Here is an 11,490-nt window from a genome sequence, read left to right on the forward strand (position 1 = left end):
GGAGCAGATCCGGGCCGAGCAGATCGATCAGCGGGGCCTAATTGATTATACCGCCGATTACACACGCTGAGGCTTCGAGTGGTTGTACGCATAAGGTCAGGTCCACGCTACACACAGCGGGTTCACGGTTCCCGATGCACCTTCATGGTCCTACGACGCTTCATCGATTCACCCTTCGGGCATGCAGCAGCCCCCCTTTGACGTACAGTTCTCCCCGACTGGTCCTTCCTCTGGCCTATTCTTTGACCACCCTCCGAGCCCTCTAGTGCAGGCCGGCCAGTTCACTATGCCCGCTGATCCGTAGGTGCTTCCCTGTTCGCGAACCGGGACCCGGAGCCTACTGGCTCAGTTTTCGATGACATGAATGATGATTAGAAGTTTATTTGTATGTGTGTTTTCTAGACTTTGGTAGTTTTCATTGTATTGTGTAAACCTTTTCTCTTTCGAGTTTATGATGAATGTTATCTTTGGATGTGTTTTGGATTGTATTTTGCATTCTGTTGTTCTGCTATGGTTTTGTCTTGTCTTGCGAATGGGGCTATGGAAATACTTATTCGTTAGGAATGCTAACGAATGAGAAGTCTCATTCGTTAATACAGTGTAACGAATGAGCCCAGCCTATAAATAGGCTTTCCATAGTGAAACTGCACAAGAGATTTGTGCCATATTTATCCATTGTAACGTTATGCTGCCGGATTCTCTCCTCATCTAATGTATTCATCATCCATGCTTAATGTATTCTTCCATTAACGTATTGAACACGAGTTAACGTATCGATTTGCGACTAGATCCTGGCTCGTAAACGCTCTAATAACGTTTTCACACTTGCTTTGTCATTGCAGGTGGTCCTATTGCACAATTGGCATTGCCGAATTTTCACTTGGATCTAATCGGGTCTCTGGTCTGGCAGTTTTGCATTTTTCAGGGAAGTTTTATGTTCTCTCTTTTGCACTTAATTTTATAGTTTTTTTGTTGTGCAACGAGGGCGTTGCACAATTCAAGTGTGGGGAGGGAATTTTATGAATTTTTTTTGTCCAAATTTAAAATTTTTTGCAAAACTCCTAAGAAAATTTTTGTAGCAAATAATAACCACTAAGAAATTTTAATTCAACTTTAATTGTTTTGTCAAAGCACAAACCTTTAAGACATTCAAGCCGAAAATCTTTAAAAAGACATACCTTTAAGCATGACAAACAAGATTGACATTCTTACCTTGCAAAAGTTACCCAATCCGCCCGTTTCCGTGAGTTTGCCTCGTCAGTTATTTTTGCTCATGTTTTTATGGGCAATTGAGTGAGCCGGGTGATCATTGTAAGGTAGAACTTGTTTTCGGGATTGCATTTTAAAACCATATACATATACATGGCATAAACCATTGAGTAATTTAGGATAAACCCTTTGTCTAGCCATTTTTCCACTTATATTTTCCTTACACACATATCCGCTTAGTAGCCCATGTTTAGCCTTTTCCCGTGTTTTTTCTATTTCACCCTATTTCTATCGCCACTTAGCCATATAGTCTTTTATGTTTTCACCCATTTTTGGTTAGAAATCCGGTTCGGCTAAGTTAGTTAGTTTATTTTTGTATTTCTTTCATTTTTTTTTCACTTGGGAAAGCACAATGCTATCTTCCAAGTTTGTATGTAAAGTTTATAGAATGACAAAAAAAAACAAATTCTTATAAGAAAAGAAGAGAAAAATAAGAAGTTAGTTCATCACATATTAGGTGAAACTTAATTTCAAAGAGCAATTTTTGGTTTGTTAGCTCTCGGCCCATTTAAACCATTTGGTTTAGTTAGATTTTGTTTTATAGCTAACTTAGTTCCGGATTTTCTAGCTGTTTAGCCACTTTTCCCAAAAATTCCTCACCCTAACCCTAAGCCAAGTTACAACCCTCAAGTACTCATGTTTTATGCCATATATGTGTCGGTTTGATTTGACCCTTAAACAAGCCTATGCCTTGCTTAGTCATCGTCTTGGCATCGAGTGTTCTCAACATGCACTATTACACGCATGATCACTAAATATAGCCGAGTGTATGAGTGAACATTGTGAGGTTTGCAAGGTGGGAATGTGATGAAAATTTGTAATGTTCTCTAGATTATGTCTTCATTCTTATTAGGTTTGTTTGGATATATATATCCAATGCTTACTTGATCTATTAAAAAATTGAATGATTATTGCTTGCGGGTTATTGTTGCTATTGTGGAGTTTGTTTTATTTGCTTGAGGACAAGCAAAGTTCAAGTGTGGGGATGTTTGATGTAACACAAAGTGTACATCTTTTTTGCATCAAATTAACCTCATATATATACCGAACTCCATGCAAATTCATTGTTTTAGGTACTTATTTGAGTTATTTGTGAATTTGTAGGTCCGGGCGCCCGCCCGACAAAGAAAACACGAAAAGATGGCGTTTCGGAGGCAAAAACAGCATTCTGCCATACCTGCACGACCGTGCATGCCCGTGCGAATGCCCGTGCAAGACTTGCATGACCCAATGACCGTGCCAGAACAGAGAAATTTAACCTTTTGGTCAGACTAAAGCGGGGTGTTGACTTTCCACTTATATGCACGACCGTGCGTGCCCGTGCAAGGGCCCGTGCCAGACGTCCAGAAAGCATAAATACACCTCCATTACATCCATTTTAAGTGTGGAGCCTTAGGGGAATTCTCTTAACTTGCTGGAAATTTATTGTGTGTGTTCCAGAGAGAATTCAAGGCTTCCATCTTTGTGTGATCATCCTTTCAAGTAGCAATCATCATTCATCTTATTTTGCAATCTTTTGTTCTTGACAATGTTTTGTAAGATTACTTTGATTTTGGTTGTTGTATTAAGCCTTATGGGCTAAATACTCTTGTTACTTAGATTATGTTGAAGCTTTTGCTTATGTGATATTTATCTATGCATGATTTTGACAAGTTGATGTTCTTCAAGTTTATGACATGTTCTTGAATAGAGTTTGATGGTTGAATGCTTGTTTTAATTCCTAGTCTTGTTAGTTTGATAGATGTTTCACCATAATATGTTGGAAAACTATGTGTTGAGCATTTGTTTATGAACTTACTTGTGTATGCATACTTTGTTTATATCATTAAGTTAGGAATGACTAGTGGAAACTAACTTGGTTATGAATTTTAACAAGCATGAAACCTATCACTTGATATTGAAAAATTGTATGGTGATAACAAGATTCTTTGAATTGGTTGATGTTTGCTAGAGTTTAAGGCCATAATCCTTAGTTTATATTTTGCTAATTTGAAAGATTCATGTGTCTTAACTAGTGTTCTTGAACTTGTCTATTTTACATGATTTTAGGTGGTTAGTTTATTGTTTTCATGCTAGCTTTCCTTTAATTATGAAATTAGGTAGTTTTGACAAACTTACTAATCTATGGTTATTAACTTGTTGAAAACCTATCATGATGTTTTGTTGCTAGTATTAGGTTGCCTTGATTGGAATTTGATATTGGTGCTTATGATGTTTGTCATTATCATTGTTATTTTGTCACTAAGTGTAAGTGGATGCATAGTCTAAGTAGCTTTGTTTGGATTGATTGTTAGTTGTATTTTATTTGCTTTGTTATTGTTATATGCTAGTTTAAGTTACTTGAAAAATTACTTGGATTGTTTGTTTGGTTAAATTAATTACAAGGATTTAGTATCAAAAGTTCACCGTGTCCATGGATTGACACTCGGTTCTTACCGATACTTTGCTAGAAACGATAGGTACACTTGCCTTTCGTGTTTGGTTTGGTTGTTGGTGAAAACCATTTTTAAAACCCGATTTGTGTGAAACTTTATTTAAATTATATATATATATATATATATATATATATATATCTATATATATTCGCACACGTCAGGCATCCTCTCTGAACCCTTAGGTTGGCTGGCGGAAGTAGTCGTCGGACCTTCTGTCACACCCCAACTAGCACAATGCGGAAGCGTAAACGGGAATGCAACAAACACCTCTAGTATCAACCACATTGTTTATAAAGAAACATTAAAAACTAATTTACAATATATTACATTGGTCTATTTAAGTTTACAAACTAGGTGTTCCAACAAAATATACTCGTAAGTTATTCTAGTCGTACTAGTAACCTTGCGTCTATTCACACCGCACCGATCATGTTTAGTAACAGACAGCACAAAATCACGGATTTTCCAACTTCGGTATCACACCTGAAAAGTACTTTTAAAATGGGTCAACTACTATGGTTGATGAGTTTCACGAGTTTCAAGAAAACAAGTATGCGTAATCACAAGTCATAATCTGTATATACGCATGTAAGTATTTATGTACGTATATATGTTATGTAATTATGCTAAGCTATAGTGAAGTCTGGACTATTTGTGCTGCGTGCCTCCATTTCCCACGCTCAATCAACTACTGTAGCTCCCCTTCTGCCCACATTATGCCCCAAGTAGCTATGTCTAACACTACATAGCTGGTTTGTATAATTATGGTTATGTGCAAACGGGATAATGTCTCAGCAAACCGTGCTGGCCCCGCCTGGGTTTGTCAAACCAATAGTACTATTCACAAGCCACCGGCTCGAAGTTAATCACTAAGTTAGTGGGGACTTTCATGTGTTAGCACTTAGATAATTCACATCATCATACGTTTCAGATAAGTATATGGATATTTACAAACGTGCTTTTTACCCCAAAAGTTCGTAAAACAGTTCAGAAAGTGGGGTCATAAAACTCACTATAATCAGTACTGAGTCAGCTCGTGGTTTGCTTGATTCGCTATCACTAGTTCCTATAATCAATATTATAATAATATTAATATTTTAATATTATTATAATCTCAATACTAAACTGGGCTGTATAACTAATCTGAGTATAGCTGGAATGCCAAAAAAGTGTCAATAGGCTTAGGTTGTGATGTTGTTCAATGTCTAATACTTAAAACCGAACTTGACTCAGTTTCCCCGTTTTCCCAGCTGGGTCAAGTTGTTCGTTTATGCGTTCAGAAAATAGTTATGGGGAAGTAAGCTTGGGTAAATGTGTTGGTCGATAAAATGATTAAGTTATAAAGAAAGATCACACATTGGGGTTCCGGATTCGCTACAGGGCTCGTTTCCGTTTATTCAGTTTGTTTTGAAGAAAAATGCGCACACTTTATCCAAATTGTCCGGGTTTCTCATAAAAAAGTTCGCTTTTACTTAATTAATCCAAAAATATGAATTTTGATCACTCTTGGTGTTTTGATATTCCCGTAGGTTCGTTAATCACGAAACTGCCGGTTTTTATTAAAATTGAATTTGTTTAATTTTCAAATTAGCATAATTAATTAACCGTTAATCATTAAACTATGAAAATTTAGCCACTTATCAAATAAAATATTTATATTTTTATAAAAATATTTCTGGATTTATTTACTGGTTTATTAATTTATAAAAATTCATTTTACCATCTATATTTAGCCTGAAAATCGTCCGTTTATCTCAAACGATTTCCAAAAATTCTAAAAAAATTCTACAAAAATTCTTGGATGCTCAAATTATATTCCAAAACCATCTGTATCACATCCAGAATGTAACAACCTTTCTCAATATTCTTTTTGGGCCAAATTCGACTATAAAAACTCATATGAACGCAATTGCACAAAAGATACTTAGGCTTTTTCAAATGATCCCAAATTTCATATGTGATCAAAATATACCAAATAAAAGTTCTACACAAAATTTCATAATTTTTCAAGCATTTTAACTATTTTTCTCAATTAAACGTCCCAATTCAGTAATAAATTCGCCAAATATTCTCGGATGGTAAAAAATTACCAAATTTGGACAGGGACTCAAAGATATGGTCCCTAATGTCCCTGAAAAATTTCAAGACCTAAAAATATGCACATCACAACCTTAATTTAAACAACCCATAATCGAGTGTTTCGGTATTACCTTAGCGGGTTTGGCTCGTTTTCGCCTTTCTAATAAGGTTTTCAAGCTCTTGTGCTGCTATAAGGCTAGATACAAGTACTATATCACAAACAAAGCCTTTCTAATAGGGTTTCGGCTAGGGTGTAAAAACGAACTTTTAAACCGTAAAAACGCCGTTTAAACCTTCTAATCCGTGCTTATGGCAAAAAAAACTATCAAAACAGGTTCCTTAACACGTGTATGATCAAAACCTGTTTATGGACCATTTTTAGGATTTTTACATGGTTAGGAATGATTTTTGGCAATTAAACCATGTTTATATGTTGTTAAACATCATTAAATCAAGTTAAAAATGATTAAAATGATCAAAATACCTAGGGTTTTGAAGGATGGCTTGAAGAAGAAGGAGTTTACAGATGTATTTCACAAGTTTTCATATATAAAAATATCTCTTGCTTTAATACATAAAAAAATGTGCTGGGGGGAGGGGTTAAACCCCTTGCGACCGGAATAGGGGTTGGGCCCTCTTGGGTCTATTTTGGCCCAATAATCCGATTTTACAAGCCCATACGTGAAAACCCAAGTACAAATTTTTTTCAGGTTTGTTTTTTGGAATGAACAACATATCGCGTGCGACAAACAGCGCGAAAACAAGTGTTTTTCGGCTATTTTTGTGTAAATTTATAAAAACATACTATACGTTTGTAAAAATCGAAAATATTTTCTCGGATCACTTAAAACATTTCAAATAAGTGTTTGGTAAGTATTTTTCTGCTTAATGGATGATACAATGCTTGGTTTGTAACTATCTTTCGCGTTTAAATCTATAGCGGGTAGTTAAACGAGCATGTTTTTGTTTAACTTGTTTGGTATCGAACTAAGGCCATAATACTAATATATTAGCTTATATTAAACGTATATCACTTATAGATGGCCCCTCCGAGATATCTGGGTCATAACCAGACCCGTTCGGTTAATCGTTCGATTGTTACGTAATACGCGTTTAATCGTTAAGTCAGTAATTGCATAACATGGTGTACCTGGTTTTGTCTCAATTGTCACACCTTCCATCTCTGAGGTGTTGACGGCTGGGTCCTCATGAGTAGAAGCCCAGCCTGGGAAGTTCCACTATGTCACACCCCAACCTAAGGCGGAAATGCCGGGGCGTGATCCGATTGCTCACAGCTCGAAGATACCATCATAACATAAATGTGGCAATATCTATTTAATTATTTTATTTCAAATGCACACACCATATCCAAATAAAACAAAGCAATTCAAGTAAATAAATAGAATAAGTTTAAATGATGATTTTTTTCATTAAATCCTATGGTCTTGTCTAAATATCCAAACTTCATTATTCAATTCACTAGATAACCTGCATATGCGTAGAAAATAGAGTTTGTCAACAACACATGTTGAGTGAGTTTATCACCAGTTTTGCAATAAAATAATGTTAAGAGAAATAAGCAAAACGTAGTAATGCGGTGATGAAATCAAACCATGAGCAAATAAGTTGTCGATTAAACCATTGCCAAGCGAATTGGGTGTTGGTCAATAATAATGAGAACCCAATACATGGGGATATGCGGGACCTCACTGAACACGAATGCGCACATAAACAAGTAAACACATAACAAGTATATTTGATTAATCACACACAATTACACGTTTGCTATTTTTGTTATATATGTATAATATGATATATGCATATGTCCCCAAAACGTTGTGAAAATTGAGTAAAATAGGGGAGTGATAAAAATCACCTTAGCTTAACGACAAACGAATATAAATACGAATAAGCGAGCTAATGAATAAGCGAATCGTCCAGTACATGTCAAACGATATAACAATTCAGAATCTGAGACTTTAGGATATGATAATATAAATAAAAACGAACTCGTTGCCACTGGAATCAATCCAAACGGACGTTTAGAATTTAAGTTATGTTTGTTTTAAGATTTAAGCGAGCTGGTACTGACCAGAATCCGAGCAGCGAGTCGGAAGTCGGGTTTTTGTCAGTAGCCGTAAAATTACGTTACAAGAATAAAAGTTTTCTGGAACGAACGTTGAATCCGACTAGAAGTATGAGAAAACGGTAAGTCAAACTAGTTGACTATTTTGCCCTTTAACGAGTTTTAAACGATTTGACCAATCAACACCTTTCAACCACCGAAATTAATTGAAGGTTATTGACTAGGGAATATATATGAATGATTCCTATGTTTACTACTTAACCAGAAAGTAAAAGAATCAACAGATACGATGAGTCAAAGGTCCATACACATGCAAAGTCAAATGAACAAGCTTGTATCTTCAACGAATAAGCAAAAACCGAGATGAATGAGGATGAACAGAGGGTAGGACAGCTGAGAAGGCTCCTCTAGGGTTTGTGTAAAGTGTTATGGCAGATGAATGAGGCTTGTTTATATAAGAATAGCAAAAACAAACTAATTATGGGCTTTTTACTCGTTTAAGTAAGAATATATGGTTTTAATGAAAGAATCAACGAAGTATTTATAAAGATTTGATCTTGATCAGGGGGAAACGAATAGGTAGTTGTATTTTAGTTATACTATGATTTCTTGGACCTTAATTCACTCAAACATGCCTAATATACATGATCTTATACCAAAAACGAGTTAAGAAACGAAATCGAGTAAACAATCTGACCAGCTCCTCCTTAGCGCTGCGCGGCCAAGGGGTAGGGTGGCCGTCGCGCGGTGCCCCGGGTGGCCAAGGATGGGATTTTTCATTTTTACACGTTTAGTCCTTGTACTTTGGAAAAAGGTTAATTATTGAACTATTTATGTTTAAAATAAGAGATATAAACATTATCTAAAGTTTGAGGGGTAAAATGTGAACATTAGAAACTTAAATATTTGCTTATTGATTAATAATAATCTAAAATATTTCTGGGTCAGGTTAATTGTACACGAATACGGGTTTGGAAAATCCGAAATGTTACACACTACCTACATCATCTTTCCGCTTCCTCTTGCGGGAAAGATCTACAATCGCACGTAGAACACTCGCATAGTCAATAGGTGAATGCTCATCGTAGGACGATGACTCCTCGCTTAAGAAAGGAGCACGATCATCCCATACGAATCCACAGCAGTAAGGGGAGAGGGTTTAAGACATACGCACCTTGGGCAAAAATGTTCTCATTGAGAACGGGTTCGAGACGCCCGCGCTCAGGGAAAAGGAAGTTTTCCTTTGTCTTCTCAAGGATGGGAAGCTCTGTGTGTCGAGTGGACGACGGTACATGCCACTTTACGGACGTTATCCACTAGAATGTCAAAAACAGTCCCCTCCGCTGAAACAACAAACAAGCGTGTAAAAAAAAGAAAAAAAAAAAGAAATTTGGAAAACACTTACATCCGTCATCCCTAGAGAAGTAGGGATATTCTTCCGAAAAAGGCCATTGGCGGCTCATCCCCACCAACACAAGAGCTGATTCCGGGATCAGGCTCATGGGAATTGGGGTGCGGGTGAGGGTCTTAAACCATGGCTGATTTTTGAAATCAGCTATAGTGAGGTCCGCAAATTTCTCCGCCAAAGAATGGCGAGTTATGGCCTAAGGAATTACATCCTCCTTGATCCAGAAGAACTTTATCTTCCATTCATGGGCGCCCCGAGGCGGCTCGGTACCCTTGGGCTTCTTGCTAATGGCGGTGCAGGTGAACCAGCTCCAGTTGTTCTGGAGCTTGTAGAACACGAAATATTTGATTCTTACGTCATTTTGGCCCGGATATGTAATCATATAGATGCAATTGTATTGGCCCGTTTCACTATTTTGCTTCTAACTTCATTAACTTTTTGTTCTTTCAACTTATTTTCAGGGTTATCGGACCATAGCGTAATCAAGTGGACCGAAAAATTATGTAAACCTTTGTAATGAAGGTATGACTTTTATTTTTTTTTTTGTCAACAAGTCTTTGATCTATTTTGTCTTTTTTCCATCTAACTCGAATACTTGCAATTATAATTTGCCCATTTTGCCATTTTACTTCTTAATTAATTAAATCTTTTTTTTTCTTTGGACATATTTTCAAAGGCATTGAACTATTGAAGTGTTTAACAATCAAGTAGACTGAATAATATGTATTTTCTCATATTTATATATTTGTGTAAATTGTGAAATTTCCCTAATATATATTAATATTTGTAATTTTTTATAATTTATATCTGTTTGATATATGAGTGACTTAATTATAAATTATGTTGTCGTTCGAAAAAATTAATTCGTTGTCATTTGAGAATGACTTGCAAATAAAAACCATTGATTTTATCTTTGCCCAATCTAAAGTTTTTTAATGTTAATTAACATGTAAAAATTTATTTAATTAGATAGAAAAAATATAAATACATCCTGTATGAAGTTATCCAAAGAAAAAGACCATTTAATAAATAACCTAATAATATTGAAATATACAATCAGATTTCTTTAGATGACGAATTTTTAATTTCTACCCGTATAGTACACGGATTAGTAACCTAGTTTTCTAATATATGCCACAAGGCGCATGTAATAAACGTTTATTATATTGAATATTCTTATTGAAACTATAATTTCACATTAATTAAATTAATATTTTTAATAATTACCATATTTATCTTTCTATATTTCCTTCCAAATTATCTTTTAAAAATTACTCTTTTATCACTTATAATTTTCTACATTTTTTGTATTTAGATATTTAATTTTTTTTTTATATATAAACCATTTATATTTATATATATTAACCGTCATTTGGCAATTAAGCAAAGCAATTGAATAAATAGGTTGCAAAGGCTTAGTTTTAGTTTTAGTTTTAGTTTTGTTTCCATCATCAGCAGCGATGTCGGATGCGTACGAGCGAGTGAAAGGAGGCCGGCTCACCTTCAAAGGGATCCAAACCCATCCACAAGAAGAAGAAAAAACACAGCAAACCACCATCTGATGATTTCGCCCTCACTGCTGCTGCCGAAGAAGGCGGTGGAGATGCTGATGATATTTACACGATTGACGCGGCCAAGAAAATGAAGTACGATGACTTGTTTCCTGTGTAGTTTGGGTATGATCCCAAAGCCAAGGTCAAGTCCGTTGATGATCGGGTTAAGAAGAAGGCTGATCGCTATTGCAAATAAATAGAGTGTACCTGAAGGAAGGTACACCTATGCTCCTTCATTGATTTGATGTTAATTGATATTGTATCGTGTTTAGTTCAAATAGACATGTTACCCTTTATCATTATTATTATGCTTTAGATTATATTAGATTAGATGATATTATGATATGAGCATGATTTATAACTTTGCTTATTGTGTCGGTTTGTGGAGGTCCAGCGTTGTGGATGCTCTTACATTTTTTATTCTGAATCTATACGCTGCCCAATAGCAGCATACCTAGTTGTTACAATTACAAATTTGGTATCTGCACACAAGGATCGTTAAAGATCAGGGATTCATGTATATTAAGTGGTCTTATAGTATCTTTGATGTTTTTTTGTACGCCTAGGCGACATGTGAGTGGTCCGCGTCTTGTGTGTTTGACCACCTAGGTTTGATTTACACTACAAGACACTTGTGGTTTTACCAACCTGTTCTTTACT

The 11,490-nt window shown here is 35.7% G+C and overlaps 1 pseudogene; it reads left to right on the plus strand.

Annotated features, from left to right (window-relative positions):
- The first annotated feature begins 10,737 nt into the window (after positions 1-10,737).
- Positions 10,738-11,026, plus strand: LOC143534415 (uncharacterized; annotated as a pseudogene).
- Positions 11,027-11,490: the final 464 nt, after the last annotated feature.

The sequence above is a fragment of the Bidens hawaiensis genome, unplaced genomic scaffold (assembly GCF_021521415.1).
Source record: "Bidens hawaiensis isolate Kalapana, Puna unplaced genomic scaffold, B.hawaiensis_p1.1 tig00010164_1, whole genome shotgun sequence".
NCBI classification, from domain to species: Eukaryota; Viridiplantae; Streptophyta; class Magnoliopsida; order Asterales; family Asteraceae; genus Bidens; species Bidens hawaiensis.